Genomic DNA, 17,454 nt, shown 5'->3' with positions numbered 1-17,454 from the left:
GAGCCAAGCAAAGTGACATCGTGCAGAGCGACACAGGATAGGGCAGAATGATACTGGGCATAGTGAGAAAGGACAGAGAAGAGCGACACAGGGAAGAGCAGAGCGACACAGGGTAGAGCAGAGCGACACAGGGCAGAGCAGATTGACAGAGGACAGAGCAGAGTTGCACATTGCAGGACAGAGCGACACAGGACAGGGCAGAGCGACACACGACAGAGCAGAGCTACACATTGCAGGGCAGAGCAACACAGGACAGTGCAGAGCTACCCATTGGAGAGCAGAGCGACACAGGGCAGAGCAGAGCGACACAGGGCAGAGCGACACAGGGAAGAGCAGAGCAACACAGGACAGAGAAACACAGGGCAGAGTGACACAGGGCAAAGCGACACAGGGCAGAGTAGAGCCACAGATCAGGACAGAGCGACACAGAGCAGAGTGACACAGGACAGAGCAACTCAGGGCAGAGCGACACGCGGCAAAGCAGAGCCACAGATCAGGACAGAGTGACACAGAGCAGAGTGACACAGGACAGTGCAGAGTGACACAGAACAAAGCAACACAAAACAGAGTAGAGCAACACAGGGCAGAGCAGAGTGACAAAGTGCAGAACAAAGTTACACGGGGCAGAGCAGAGAGACACAGCAGATCGACACAGAACAGAGTAACACTGGGCAGAGCAACACATGGCAGAGCAGAGCGACACAGGGCGGAGCAGAGCGACACAGGGCGGAGGAGGGCAACACAGGGCAGGGCAGCGCAACACGGAGCAGGGTAGTGAGACACAGGGCAGGGCCACTCAACACAGGGCAGAGTTACACATGGTAAAACGACACAGCGCAGAGTAGAGCAACACAGAGCAGCATGACATAGGGCAGAACAGTTCAACACAGGGCAGGGCAACGTGACACAGGGCAGGGCAGTGAAACACAGGGCAGAGCAGTGTGACACAGGGCAGGGCAGCGCGACACAAGGCAGCGCGACTCAGAGCAGGGGGACATAGAGCAGTGAAGGGACACAGGGCAGAGGGATACAGAGCAGCAGTGCAGGGGGACAGAGCTGGGAACACATAGCAGCGCAGAAAACAGAACAGTGACTGTTCTTCCAACCAATGGGGAACGTTCCATTCAACATTGACTGGGACAGTGAGTATGGTATCATCATTGGACCCCCTTATTGGATTACGTCGTATCCAGATTAGGGATTTGCCAAGGAAATAAATTGGTGAATGAGGGTGTCTCTTTTCTTTATTTCTGTAACAATTCTCTTTTGATATATGTTTCAGGTTCGCTTTTGGGTATTGTTGTGGGACATCACTATAGATTACATTGAACATTTTTTATTTTTAAATTGTAATAAATTTGTTAACGAGGGCTGTAGTCAAGGTTTGTCCAAATAAAATTTATGTTTCTTTGTTCAACTACTGGAATAGTAGTGCGTGGTATCTCAGACGCCCACCCATTTCTAATGCCACGGCTTGATGTCAGCTGGCAATTCACAGCTGGTATCAACCCCATATACTACCCTATTTGCCACTGCACCAGGGCAACTAAAAGGGCTGAGGCAAAACACGAAGATTGGCACATCAAATGGATGCGTCAGTCCTGGGGCGGCTCTGGCCTGCTATTTTCTGGCTGGGGAGGGTCCCATAACCGTGGACATCCCTACCCTGAGAATACCCAACCACAGCTATCGACTATACCTTGGCTGGTGATCCAATTTGGGGGGACCCCACATTTTTTGTTTTAAATTATTTATTTCATTTTAAATAAAATAACAGTGTGGGGTGCCCTCTGTTTTGTATTACCAGCCAAAGTAGAGCTGCCAGCTGTGGTCTGCAGGCTGCCACTGTCTACTTCCCCATAGCTGGTTACCAATTATAAGGGTGTCCCCATGTTGCAAAAATGTAACCAGTTCTTCATTGTGTGATGGCTTGTGACTATCCATCTTCCTCTTGATTACATTCCAGTGGTTTTCAATGGGGTTCAGGTCTGGAGATTGGGCTGGCCATGACAGGGTTTTGATGTGGTAGTCCTTCATCCACACATTGATTGATCTAGCTGTGTGGCATGGCGCATTATTCTTTTCAGCTTTGCCCAACACCTGGTCGTCTAATTCTTAGACGTAAACCTGGAGGGGCGTACAAGCCACAGTGTCTTGCGCACACTGTGAAATTTTGTGGAGGATCAGTGATGATCTGGGGATGCTTCAGCAAGGCTGGTATTGGGCAGATTAAACTTTGCGAAGGACATATGAATCAAGCCGCATACAAGGTTATTCTGGAAAAACAGTACTTCGTTCTGCTAAGGCAATGTTCCCCAACTCTGAGGACTGTTTTTTCCAGCAGGACAATGTACTATGCCACACAGGTAGGTCAATCAATGTGTGGATGAAGGACTACCACATCAAAACCCTGTCATGGCCAGCCCAATACCAGACCTGAACCCCATTGACAACCTCTGGAATATAATCAAGAGGAAGATGGATAATCAGAAGCCTTCAAACAAAGAAGAACTGGTTAAATTTTTTCACCAGGAATGGCATAAGGCGACCCAAAAGCAGTGTGAAAGACTGGTGGAAAGCGTACCAGGACGCATGAATGCTGTGATTAAAAATCATGGTTATTCCACAAAATATTGATTTGTCAACTCCTCCTGAGTAGAGTTGAGCGCGGTTCTAGGTTCGTGGTTCTCCAGTTCGCGGCTCGAGTGATTTTGGGGACTGTTCTAGATCGAACTAGAACTCGAGCTTTTTTGCAAAAGCTCGATAGTTCTAGATACGTTCGAGAACGGTTCTAGCAGCAAAAAGGGCTTTTTACAGCTACAGTGTGCAGGAGCCATCGCTGGCAGCCTGCCACAAGCTGGTAACCAAGATAAACATCGGGTATCCAAGCAAAGCGCTTTGGTTAGTAACCTGATGTTTATCCTAGTTCCGTGCAGGAAGCCCACACTTTCCCGCTCAGCTCGCTCCGCCCTCTCCTGCCCGCGGCATGTACACACACACACACACACACACACACACACACACACACACTCTGCACACATGGTCCCGCTCGGCTTACCTGTGGTGATGAAGTCCCGCCATCCCGACCTCAGCGCTGTCACTGTCCTCCATGGCCGCCGCTTGTCACATCACCTCTCGCTTACGACCCGAGACTGACTAGCGGGGACGTCACGGGCCTCTCGCGATACTTGGCTGTGAAGGTCATTGAACTCAGTGACAGGTGCTGTCAGTGTGCTGGAGATCAGCGCAGGTAGTGTACCTCGCTGACAGCAGCACTTGTCATCCCCTGCAGTGACCTGGGCTGACCCATTGATGTTAGCTCAGGTCACTGCATTGCTCTCCCAGCCAATGGGGAACATCCTGCTCTTCATTGACTGGGACAGTGTGGATCGTCATGGCAACCCCTTGGATTACACCAGACCTGGATTTGTTTTTCTTTCTAATAAATTGGTTAAAGAGGGAATGTTTTGGGGAGTGTTTTTTCAAATAAAAATGCGTTTGTCGTCTATTTTTTTTTATTACTGACTGGGTTGGTGATGTCGGGTATCTGATAGACGCCTGACCTCACCAACCCCAGGGCTTGATGCCAGGTGACATTACACATCTGGTATTAACTCCATATATTACCCCGTTTGTCACCGCACCAGGGCGCGGGATGAGCTGGGGCGAAGCACCAGGATTGGCGCATCTAATGGATGCGCCACTTCTGGGGCGGCTGCGGCCTGCTATTTTTAGGCTGGGGAGAGTCCAATAACCATGGACCTCCCTAGTCTGAGAATATCAGACCCCAGCTGTCTGCTTTACCTTGGCTGGTGATCCAATTTTGGGGGGACCCCTACGTGTTTTTTTTTTTTTAATTATTTATTTAATTTAAAATAACAGCGTGGGGTGCCCTCAGTTTTGGATTACCAGCCAAGGTGAGGTTGCCAGCTGTGGTCTGCAGGCTGCAGCCGTCTGCTTTACCCTAGCTGGCTACAAAACTAGGGGGAACCCTACTTCATTTTTTTTTTTTTTCATTTTTTTTGGCTAAATACAAAGCTAAGCACCCCTTAGTGCCACATGAAAGGCACCAAAGGGTGCAAAATTACAAAATGCAGGAGAGTGGGACATTATGTGTCTTTCTGCCATTGTAATGACAGTAAAGACTGATATGGTACAAGCACAAGAAAATCACCAGAGCGCTCTACGCTGTGAAAAGCAGTAGAAAATGGCACTGGAGTGAACATGTGACCGCCTCATGTAGGATGAAGCTATGGATCCTGGGTAAATTTATGCATTTACCCTCCTTCAGTTTTTTTGCAGTACACAAAAAAAACGGAAGGCACACGGATGACATACGGACCGTCTACGGAACGGAAACGGATGCCACACGGATGCACCTGTGAAAAAAAACAGACTGTTTTTTGCAGACCGCAAAAATGGATCGGTCGTGTTAATGTAGCCTTATTCTGATCTGCCGTTTATAAAAAGCAGGCAGAAATAAGTGAATAACGCCCCCCGGCGTCAGAAAATCTCCGGGGTTTCAGGGCTAGCTGAGACCCTGGAGATCATGATTCAGGACGGTTTTTCCGGTCCCCGCTCATGTGATCACAGGTATACACCGTACACCGATGATCATGTTACAGTAAATGACAGCGCCGGTAAAAAATTATTTATCTCCCATCTGGCATGAACAAACACTTCTCCACTTCTTCTCCACTTCTCCACCTTTTTCTCCACTTTTTCTCCACTTTTTCTCCACTTTTTCTCCACCTTTTCTCCACCTTTTCTCCACTTTTTCTCCACTTTTTCTCCACTTTTTCTCCACTTTTTCTCCATTTTTTCTCCACTTTTTCTCCACTTTTTCTCCACTTTTTCTCCACTTTTTCTCCACTTTTTCTCCACTTTTTCTCCACTTCTTCTCCACCTTTTCTCCACTTTTTCTCCACTTTTTCTCCATTTTTTTCTCCACTTTTTCTCCACTTTTTCTCCACTTTTTCTTCACTTTTTCTCCACTTTTTCTCCACTTTTTCTCCACTTTTTCTCCACTTTTTCTCCGTTCTTTTTCTCCGTTCTTTTTCTATGGTCGGTCTACCCATTAGCTCTGCCATGCATAGTGTAGCTCTACACCTACTGCACATGTTACTTTATGATTGACATCTCTTTCGTACCAGAGCTGTCTAAGCCTACTCTGACCCCATATTTGTCATTACTATATTGTCCTTGTACTGTATTATGACATTTGTATCATGTGTTTCATTTCTTGCTGTGTTGCAATTTTTTTGCTGCATCCCAATTGTACCTCTACATTGTTCGAGTTTATGCTATTGTTCTCTCACTCTTATGTGATACTGATTATTGTCATTTTTCAGGATTACATGCAGATAAGTCCAATCTGACGAAGGCTCAGGCCGAAACATCATTTGTAACTTGTTTTGGCCAAAAACATATATGCTTATGAAAAACTTTTTTTTCTTAATACGGACCAATAAAGAGTGATTTTGCATTACAATCCGTTGTGACTTACTGACTTAGTCTGGGAGATTTAGAGTGCCGAGGTTACTCACTAATTTTATCTATTATTACCTCTGAGCACCTATATACCAGTGAGCAGAGCTTCCTCTACAGTAGTTCTCCTGATTAGGCATGCCCTTACCTCATGAGCAGGGCATTGCAGCTTTGGTAGCAACCATTACGACATGGACTCTGCTGCTGTGGACCCCGGGGAGAGTGAGTGCAGATTCATTGCACCCACACTCCTCACATGAAGGGTCCGCACTCCTAGAAAATGGGGGATACGTTCCCTGAGTGTCTCCCCCCCATATTCTAGACAGTCCAGAGTCGTCGTGGGACCCCTTTATTTTTTTTCTTACAATAAATTGGTGAAAGAGGAAATGTTTTGGGGACTGTTTTTTCAAATAAATTTCTTTTGTCGATTTTTTTTTTTTTTTTTTTGTTAGTACTGACAGTTTATGATGTTGGGTATCTAATAGACGCCATGACATCACAAACTGCTGGGCTTGATCTCAGGTGACTTTACAGCTAGTATCAACCCGATTTATTACCCCGTTTGCCACTGCACCAGGGCACGGGATGAGCTGGGGTGAAGCGCCAGGATTGGCGCATCTAGTGGATGCGCCACGTCTGGGGTGCCTGCGGCCTGCTATTTTTAGGCTGTGAAGGCCCAATAACTATGGACCTTCCCACCCTGAGAATACCAGACCACAGCTGTCCGCTTTACTTTGGCTGGTGATCCAATTTGGGGGGACCCTACTTTTTTTGTGTAATTATTAATATTTATAAAATAATTACAAAAAAAGAGCCTGGGGGGACCTCCACATTGGATCCCCAACCACGGTAAAGCTGCCAGCTGTGGTTTTCATGCTACAGCCATCTGCCATCATTTTTTTTTTAACTATTTTTTAAATAGAAAAAATTAATGGGCTTCCCTGTATTTTGATTGCCAACCAAGGTAACGGCAGGCAGATGGGGGGTGGCAGCCCATAGCTGTCTGCTTTATCTGCGCTGAGAATCAAAAATACCGCGGAGCGCTACGTCATTTTTTTTAAAGATTTATTTTTACAGCACTGTGATGTCCAGCAATCAAAATACAGGGAAGCCCCATTTTGTTTTTAGTTATTTAAATAAATAATTAAAAAAAAAATATATATGGGCTCCCGCTGCATTTTTTGTATTGCTAGCTAAGGGTAATCCAAGCAGCTACTGGCTGCTAACCCCCACTGCTTGGTGTTACCTTCACTGGCAATGGAAAATCCAGGGAAGCATTTTTTATTTTTTTTTGCCAAAAAACTACAAAAAAAGGACGTGAGCTTCGCCATATTTTTGTATGCTAGCCAGGTCTAGCAGGCAGGTGCTGGAAGAGTTGGATACAGCGCCAGAAGATGGCACTTCTATGAAAATGCCATTTTCTGAGGCGGCTGCAGACTGCAATTCGCAGCAGTGGGGCCCAGAAAGCTCAGGCCAACCTGTGCTGCGGATTCCAATCCCCAGCTGCCTAGATGTACCTGGTTGGACACAAAAATGGGGCGAAGCCTACGTCATTTGTTTTCTAATTATTTCATGAAATTCATGAAATAATAAAAAAAGGGCTTCCCTTTATTTTTGGTTCCCAGCCGGGGTACAAATAGGCAACTGGGGGTTGGGGGCAGCCGTACCTGCCTGCTGTACCTGGCTAGCATTACAAAAATATGGCGAAGCCCACATAATTTTTTCAGGGGGCAAAAAACTTCTGCATACAGTCCTGGATGGAGTATGCTGAGCCTTGTAGTTCTGCAGCTGCTGTCTGTCTGTATGGAGAAGAGCAGACAGCAGCTGCAGAACTACAAGGCTCAGCATACTCCATCCAGGACTGTATGCAGACGATTTTTTGCCCACCAAAAAAATGACGTGGGCTTCGCCATATTTTTGTATGCTAGCCAGGTACAGCAGGCAGCCACGGGCTGCCTCCAACCCCCAGTTGCCTATTTGTACCCGGCTGGGAACCCAAAAATATAGGGAAACCCGTTTTTTTTAATTATTTCACTTATTTCATGAAATAATTAAAAAACAAATGACGTGGGCTTCGTCCCATTTTTGTGTCCAGCCAGGTACAACTAGGCAGCTGGGGATTGGAATCCGCAGCACAGGTTAGCCCGAGGTTTCTGGGTGCCTCTGCTGCGAATTTCAGTCCGCAGCCGTCCCAGAAAATGGCGCTCTCATAGAAGCGCCATCATCTGGCGCTGTATCCAACTCTTCCAACAGCCCTGGAGCCGGGTGGCTTGTTGGGGTAATCATGAGTTAATACTGGCTTTGTTTTACTAGCCAGTATTAAGCCAGAGATTCTTAATGTCAGGCACGTTTCACCCGGCCATTAAGAATCTCCAATAAAGGGTTAAAAAAAGACACCACACAGAGAAAAAATACTTTAATAGAAATAAATGCACAGACACATTAGAGACTCCATCTTTATTACCCCCTGTCAGCCCAATAAATCCCCAATAAACCAGCGCTGATAAGAGGTTTTTAATAGAGGCTTAAATTATAAGCAGCAATTTCAGCGTTCCAAGTGCCTTTAAATTAATTTGAAGAAACTGCACTTCAGGATTGTAGTGAGGATTGTAGTGAGGATGAGGTGCCCCAGCCCATCACTTTGATGGGCTGGTGGCACCTCATCCTCACTACAATCCTCACTAGTGTAGTAGTAGTGACGATTGTAGTGAGGATGAGGTGCCCCAGCTCATCAAGTGATGGGCTGGGGCACCCTCATCCTCACTACAATCCTCACTAGTGTAGTAGTAGTGACGATTGTAGTGAGGATGAGGTGCCCCAGCCCATCACTTTGATGGGCTGGGGCACCTCATCCTCACTACAATCCTCACTAGTGTAGTAGTAGTGACGATTGTAGTGAGGATGAGGTGCCCCAGCCCATCACTTGATGAGCTGGGGCACCTCATCCTCACTACAATCCTCACTAGTGTAGTAGTAGTGACGATTGTAGTGAGGATGAGGTGCCCCAGCCCATCACTTGATGAGCTGGGGCACCTCATCCTCACTACAATCCTCACTAGTTGTAGTAATAGTGACGATTGTAGTGAGGATGAGGTGCCCCAGCCCATCACTTGATGAGCTGGGGCACCTCATCCTCACTACAATCCTCACTAGTGTAGTAGTAGTAGTGACGATTGTAGTGAGGATGAGGTGCCCAAGCCCATCACTTGATGGGCTGGGGCACCTCATCCTCACTACAATCCTCACTACAATCGGGAAGCAGCGTGCAGCCTTCACTCCGTGAGTGATCAGTGCTGCTAAGCGGTAACAGCGGTAATGCTGACAGACGCGTTACCATAGCAACGGTGCTCCCCGGAGCCGCGGTTAGCGGTGACAGTCACCGCTAACTGTGTTGCTATGGCAACGGTGATCTCCGTTAATGACCGGCTGTGTCAGCTTGGTCCCTAACAGAACGGGGAGTCGACCGTGTGCTAGAGCATATCGCCGGTACACGGCGATACACAAATGTGCACCGTGTACCGTTGAGATGCACTCGCAGGTCCTACATGACGCGTCATAGTCATGTGACCAGTCTGTAGCCAATGAGATAATAGCCACGTGACTGGTCACATGGCTATTTTGACGTCACGATAGGTCCTGCTTCTCTGCTGGCAGTGCCGGTCACCGGGAGGATTCAGCGATCATCGGATGGAATAGCGGCAGGAGACAGAGTGCAGGAGGGATCGCGGGGACCGGTAAGTGTCATGGCAATGTTTATTTACTGTATGTGTACATTTATAATGCATTTTTATGTGTTTGTGATTGCCTCCCATTATAGCCTATTGGTTCGAGTTCGGTTCGTCGAACGTCCGACGAACCGAACTCGAACGGGAGCTCCGTTCGGCGAACCGACCTCGAGCTGAACCGCGACCGGTTCGCTCATCTCTACTCCTGAGTTAAAACATTATTAGTATTGTTGTTTCCAAATGATAATTTCGGGACTCCGAAAAGAAGGTGGCCGCCATGAGAAGAGACATATTTTCAAGAACAACATATCACAATCGCCTGAAGATAGGGAATGAATTTAACAGATATGTATAACGTAGAGGGCAATAAGGATCCTGTATTTAGAAACATGGTAGAGAAACAGGATATGTTCCACCTTAGGTAGAGTTATGAATATACCGCTCCCATGATGATGTGTATATGTGTGCACACCTTATGGGGGGCTTGTGTATGTGTATATATACGGATATGTGGATACATACATATGTATATATTTTTTCATATGGAGCCCTACAAAATGAAAAATGAGAATTATGTAACATATAACATGTAATTTACCCTCTTGTTTATCCTGTTTCTCTACCATGTTTCTAAATACAGGATCCTTATTGCCCTCTACGTTATACATATCTGTTAATTTCATTCCCTATCTTCAGGCGATTGTGATATGTTGTTCTTGAAAATATGTCTCCTCTCATGGTGGCCGCCATCTTTTCGTAGTCCCGCGAATGCCGCGATACTCTGTTACTCACTACTTCCTTTCTAAATGATTTAGCGCAGGGTCTAACCAGGTGGTGGATGTATTTGATCTTCCCACAATTGTTCAGTCAGACTGAGGAGTTCAGTTCAGTTCTTTTTTCACATATTTTGGTGTATCCCTCTTGTTCGCACACTTCTGCCTCTTTCTGTTACAAAGCACATTCTCATTGCTGGCTCCAGCTCTGATGGGGTTAATCTCTCTGCTGACTTCCTGTGCTAAATTACTACAACTTCCAGGATCCTCTTTGCATTGCATTGTATCCATATGTGTATTGTATCTACCACAACCACTTAGAACTCCACCCAAACTCCTCCCTGCCCTCTTTCCTGTGTCTGTTCTTATTGAAGCACTGACTTCTGCTGAGGAGAGAGAGATCACATCAGTGTCACAGGTTCAGACATCAGCATCAAGCCCTGCACAACCAGGGGAAGAAAGCAGCTATCTTTTGCTCGTTTTGATATCGTTCGTAGTGTGTGTGTGTGTGTGTGTGTGTGTGTGTGTGTGTGTGTGTGTGTGTGTGTATGTGTATATATATATATATATTGTGAGGTAGCACGGTCGGCTGCGCAGCAGAAGACACGGGATCCAGGCATTAAGTTTCACAGCACACGGTTTAATGTCCAAACAAGAATCCACACCAATATACATGTGCCTCTCCAGCAGAGAACTCAGGGAGTTGTGTTCACTCCCTCACACCCGGCACACCTGCCCTTGTTCCTGTTTCCATTTAACCCTTCCTTCAGCCTGTAGGGAAACAGCATTAACCCTAGAGTGGATTTACTTTCTATCATGGAGTGAGCACAACCGGGGCGAGACATACCGGCCGTCATAGATAACCCCGGTCACAGTCTCACATACCCCCCCTCAGTTCAAGCGTGCGGGGTTGAACTCCCGCCAGCAAACACGGCCCGCGGGACAAGGCATCGGCGTTGCCCTGCAACCCACCGGCCCTATGTTCAACCGTAAACCGGAAGTTCTGCAGAGAAAGGAACCACCGGGTAACCCGGGCATTCCGTTCCTTGGCGGACCTCATCCAGACCAGTGGAGAGTGATCCGTCACCAAGCGAAACTGCCGTCCCAGCAGGTAATAGCGTAGGGACTCCAAGGCCCACTTGATCGCCAGGCACTCCTTCTCCACTACGCTATAATTCCGCTCGGGAGGGGTGAGCTTCCTACTTAAGAAGGTGACGGGGTGTTCCTCCCCCTGTACCACCTGAGACAACACTGCCCCCAGGCCGACCTCTGAGGCGTCAGTCTGTACTATGAACTCCTTCCGGAAATCAGGGTGTACGAGAACGGGCTGTCCGCACAGGACCCCCTTCAGGGCCCGGAAGGAGTCCTCGGCCTGCGGAGTCCAGCGCACCATGACGGACTTCTTGCCTTTGAGAAGGTCCGTCAAGGGGGCTGATAGTCCCGCAAAATCCTTTACAAACCTCCTGTAGTACCCCACGATACCCAGGAAGGCCCTAACCTGCTTCGTGGTCAGGGGTCTAGGCCACTTCTGGATCGCCTCAACCTTGTTAATTTGGGGCTTAATCACTCCTTGGCCTATCACGTAGCCCAAGTAGCGGGCTTCCGTGAGTCCCAACGCACATTTCTTGGGATTGGCTGTCAATCCGGCTGTTCGAAGCGCGTCCACCACCGCTTGTACCTGTTCCAAGTGGGTCTGCCAATCGGAGCTGTAAATAATGATGTCATCAAGGTACGCTGATGCATACGCCTGGTGAGGTTCCAGCACTAAGTCCATCAACCTCTGGAACGTGGCCGGAGCGCCATGTAACCCAAAAGGCAAGACAACATAGTGGAAGAGACCCTCCGGCGTAACAAAAGCGGTTTTCTCCTTGGCGGACTCCGTCAGTGGCACCTGCCAGTACCCCTTGGTCAGGTCAAGCGTGGTAAAATACCGCGCCTGTCCCAGCCTATCAATCAGCTCATCCACTCTGGGCATGGGGTAGAGATCGAACTTGGATATTTCGTTCAATCTCCTAAAGTCATTGCAGAACCTTAAGGAGCCATCGGGTTTTGGTATTAGGACAATCGGACTAGCCCATTCACTCCGGGATTTTTCGATGACCCCCAGGCGTAACATTGTCTTTACTTCCTCCGATATGGCTTGTCGTCGAGCCTCCGGTACCCGGTATGACTTCAGGCGTACCTTCAGGTGGGGCTCGGTGACAATATCATGTCGTATCAGACTGGTCCTACCGGGCAGCTCGGAGAAGACATCGGGGTTCTGCTGAACCAACCGTCTGGCCTCTCGCCTCTGAGTCTTGGTGAGGGCTTCTCCAATCCTTACTTCCGGTTCGTCCTCTCCAGAGGTCGCTGGAGCCGGAGGTGAACGACCCGAAGAGGAGGGAGATGGGGAAAAAACAGCCATCAGGCTTTCCCGTTCCTGCCAAGGTTTTAATAGGTTGACATGGTATATTTGTTCAGGTTTCCGCCTACCGGGCTGCAATACTTTATAGTTAACCACCCCAACTCTTTCCTTTATCACGTAGGGGCCTTGCCACTGAGCCAGGAATTTACTCTCCGCCGTGGGGATTAATACCAACACCCGATCCCCGGGTTTAAAGGTCCGCACGGTGGCTTGTCTATTGTAGCAGCCGCTTTGCGCGGCCTGAGCCTCCTGTAAATGCTCCTTCACAATTGGCATGACCGCGCTTATGCGGTTCTGCATACCCAAAATGTGTTCAATCACACTTTTATAGGGGGTGGGCTCTTGCTCCCATGTTTCCTTTGCCAGGTCCAACAATCCCCGGGGATGTCGCCCGTATAACAATTCAAAAGGCGAAAACCCCGTGGATGCCTGTGGCACCTCACGGATGGCAAACATCAAATAGGGAAGCATCATATCCCAGTCTTTCCCGTCTTTTGAAATTACCCTTTTGAGCATGGTTTTCAGGGTTTTATTGAAACGCTCAACTAAACCGTCCGTTTGAGGATGATACACAGACGTACGCAACTGCTTGATCTGGAGTAGCCGGCATAGCTCTTTGGTCACTTTAGACATGAATGGGGTCCCCTGATCCGTAAGGATCTCCTTGGGCAACCCCACCCGGCAGAACACAGCAAACAACTCCCGAGCTATAAGCTTTGCTGCAGTATGTCTGAGAGGTATCGCCTCGGGATACCGGGTGGCATAGTCAACGATCACTAGGATGTGTTGGTGCCCTCGAGCGGACTTTACGAGGGGCCCCACCAGATCCATCCCTATCCGTTCAAAAGGGACTTCTATAATGGGTAACGGTACCAACGGACTGCGAAAATGGGTCAGGGGTGCGGTAAGCTGACACTCCGGGCAGGTTTCGCAGAACCGTTTTACCTCCCCAAAGACTCCGGGCCAATAGAACCTTTGCAATATTCGCTCCTGCGTTTTCTTGACCCCTAGGTGGCCACTCATCAGGTGTTTATGAGCCAAGTCGAGGACCCGCCGACGATGCGGCTGGGGTACCACCAACTGCTCTACCCCCACGCCCCGTATTTCATCTACCCGGTAGAGTAAATCCTGCTTAAGAGCGAAATGGGGGTACCTTACCTGAGCACCGGGCAGCTGTGCCACCCCGTCAATTACTGTCACCCGACTCCGGGCATGTATTAATGTAGGGTCCTGGAGTTGGGCAGTCCCAAACGTATCCGGGGACGCCTCCAACTCCGGGATGGGTTCGACCGTCTCAGCCTCTCCTGCCAATACCTCTAGGGGCGACCTATCGGGTTCACATTCTGTCCCTATCATGGGGACCCCTACGGCAGGTGTCCCGGATTCAGGATTGTAGGGCTCAGGTCCCGGACTGACCAATATCTGAGGAGACTTAGGGGGTCCCTTCCATAAAGTCCAAAAATAGGGCAGATCCCTTCCTAGGATCACGTCATAAGGAAGAGTGTTAAGAAGTCCCACCTCATGTTGCACCTGACCGCAAGGTGCTGTGATGGTGACAATCCCCGTGGGATAGTCTCGGCGGTCCCCATGTATGCAAACCACCCCCACGGTACGTCCTGTGGCCTTTACTTTAGCCCTCAAGGTGGATCGCACAAGGGTCACTAAGCTTCCGGAATCCAACAATCCTGTAACCGGACATCCATTCACCTGTATTTGGCACAAGTGGGGCTCCGTCTCTGGGGAGACCAGGTCAGCGGTACACACCACCTGAGCATACATTGAACCCCGCCGGGTAACCCCACAATCCATGGGCTCCGTGGTGAGTGGACACTGGGCTTCCATATGTCCCACCCGCTGGCACCGCCAACATCTAATGGGGACGGAAACCCCCTTGACGGGTTGTCGTTTAGGGTACAGAACCTTCCGGACCTCAGGATTGGCGGCCGCGGCCTCAGGCGGGACGGTAGGGGACTCCTGCACCGTTGTCGGCGGTGGGTCCTTGGCCCTAGGCTTGGAGGGGCCGGACCGACGGGCGGTACGCAGAGTCTCAGTGTCCCGTATCAAGTCTTGCGTAGCCGCATGCCGCTCTACCAGGGACACTAATTGGTCCAGGGTACTCGGGTCACCCTGTCCTACCCACCGTTGAACGGTGACGGGTAAAGTGCGCACAAAACGATCCACTACTACCCTTTCCACCATCTGTGCCGGGCTCAGAGTGTCAGGCTGCAACCATTTTTTTACAAGATGCAACAAGTCATAGGCCTGGGAGCGTACGGGTTTGGCTTCCTCATAGAACCACTGATTTACCCGCTGAGCCCGTACATAGGTATTCACCCCCAACCGTGCCAGTATTTCGGCTTTTAGGGTCACATAGTCAATGGCGTCCTCGGTACAGAGGTCCAGGTACGCTTTTTGGGGTTCCCCCGTCAGATAGGGCGACAATACCTCAGCCCACTGGGGGGTCGGCAGCTTTTCCCGCTCGGCCACCCGCTCAAACACCGCCAGGAACGCTTCCACATCATCCCCCGGGGTCATCTTTTGCAACGCTTGTCTCACCGCTTTCCGGACGCTGCAGTCATCACCCGGTCCCGGGGTTGTTGCTGCCGGTCCAGCAAGGATCGACTTGGCCAGGAGAACCATCTGTTCTTGATGTCTTTGTTCCTGCAATTGTAAGGCTTGCTGCTGACGTGCATTGGCCTGAACCAGCTGTTCTTGGTGCGATTTCAAGGATTGGAGCAGGTGTGCATTGGTCTGTTGCTGCTGTGCATTAGCCTGAGCCAAATGCTTTAGTATGTCCTCCATGGCGTCGCTGGGTTTGGGCTGTAGTATAGCCGCTTGAATCCAGGACATGTGCTACCGGGTCACCAGAAAAGGAAGCTACCCCTCACCGGCCGGGATGCCCGCCGATTCTCCACCATATGTGAGGTAGCACGGTCGGCTGCGCAGCAGAAGACACGGGATCCAGGCATTAAGTTTCACAGCACCCGGTTTAATGTCCAAACAAGAATCCACACCAATATACATGTGCCTCTCCAGCAGAGAACTCACGGAGTTGTGTTCACTCCCTCACACCCGGCACACCTGCCCTTGTTCCTGTTTCCATTTAACCCTTCCTTCAGCCTGTAGGGAAACGGCATTAACCCTAGAGTGGATTTACTTTCTATCATGGAGTGAGCACAACCGGGGCGAGACATACCGGCCGTCATAGATAACCCCGGTCACAGTCTCACAATATATATATATATAGTACAGACCAAAAGTTTGGACACACATTCTCATCTCTAGAACAACTGTTAAGAGGAGACTTTGTGCAGCAGGCCTTCATGGTAAAATAGCTGCTAGGAAACCACTGCTAAGGACAAGCAACAAGCAGAAGAGACTTGTTTGGGCTACAGAATACAAGGAATGGACATTAGACCAGTGGAAATCTGTGCTTTGATCTGATGAGTCCAAATTTGAGATCTTTGGATTTAACCACCGTGTCTTTGTAGAAAAGGTGAATGGATGGACTCTACATGCCTGGTTCCCACCGTGAAGCATGGAGGAGGAGGAGGTGTGATGGTGTGGGGGTGCTTTGCTAGTGACACTGTTGGGAAGTTATTCAAAATTGAAGTCATACAGAACCAGCATGCCTACCAAAGCATCTTGCAGTGGCATGCTATTCCATCCGGTTTGCGTTTAGTTGGACTATCATTTATTTTTCAACAGGACAATGACCCCAAACACAGCTCCAGGCTGTGTAAGGACTATTTGACTAAGAAGGAGAGTGATGGGGTGCTACGCCAGATGACCTGGCCTCCACAGTAACCAGACCTCAACTCACTCGAGATGGTTTGGGGTGAGCTGGACCACAGAGTGAAGGCATAAGGGCCAACAAGTGGTAAGCATCTCTGGGAACTCCTTCAAGACTGTTGGAAAACCATTTCCGGTGAATACCTCTTAAAGCTCATCAAGAGAATGCCAAGAGTGTGCAAAGCAGTAATCAAAGCAAAAGATGGCTATTTTGAAGAACCTAGAATATAAGACATATTTTCAGTTGCTTCACACTTTTTTAAGTATTTCATTCCACATGTTTTAATTCATAGTTTTGATGCCTTCAATGTGAATCTACAATTTTCAGAGTCCTGAAAATAAAGAAAAATCTTTGAACGAGAAAGTGTGTCCAAACGTTTGGTCGGTACTGTATATATATATATATTATCATTTGGAAACAACAATACTAATAATGTTTTAACTCAGGAGGCGTTGACAAATCAATATTTTGTGGAATAACCATGATTTTTAATCACAGCATTCATGCGTCCTGGCACGCTTTCCACCAGTCTTTCACACTGCTTTTGGGTGGCCTTATGCCATTCCTGGTGAAAAAATTTAACCAGTTCTTCTTTGTTTGAAGGCTTCTGATTATCCATCTTTCTTTTGATTATATTCCAGAGGTTGTCAATGGGGTTCAGGTCTGGTTTTGGGCTGGCCATGACAGGGTTTTGATGTGGTAGTCCTTCATCCACACATTGATTGACCTACCTTTGTGGCATAGTACATTGTCCTGCTGGAAAAAACAGTCCTCAGAGTTGGGGAACATTGCCTTAGCAGAACGAAGTACTGTTTTTCCAGAATAACCTTGTATGCGGCTTGATTCATATGTCCTTCGCAAAGTTTAATCTGCCCAATACCAGCCTTGCTGAAGCATCCCCAGATCATCACTGATCCTCCATAAAATTTCACAGTGTATGCAAGACACTGTGGCTTGTACGCCCCTCCACGTTTACGTCTAACAATTAGACGACCAGGTGTTGGGCAAAGCTGAAAAGAATAATGCGCCATGCCACACAGCTAGATCAATCAATGTGTGGATGAAGGACCACCACATCAAAACCCTGTCATGGCCAGCCCAATCTCCAGACCTGAACCCCATTGAAAACCACTGGAATGTAATCAAGAGGAAGATGGATAGTCACAAGCCATCACACAAAGAAGAACTGGTTACATTTTTGCAACATGGGGACACCCTTATATGTGGTAACTAGCTAAGGGGAAGTAGACAGTGGTAGCCTGCAGACCACAG

The sequence above is a fragment of the Anomaloglossus baeobatrachus genome, chromosome 4 (assembly GCF_048569485.1).
Source record: "Anomaloglossus baeobatrachus isolate aAnoBae1 chromosome 4, aAnoBae1.hap1, whole genome shotgun sequence".
NCBI lineage: Eukaryota > Metazoa > Chordata > Amphibia > Anura > Aromobatidae > Anomaloglossus > Anomaloglossus baeobatrachus.
Note: the sequence above shows the minus strand (reverse complement) of the source record.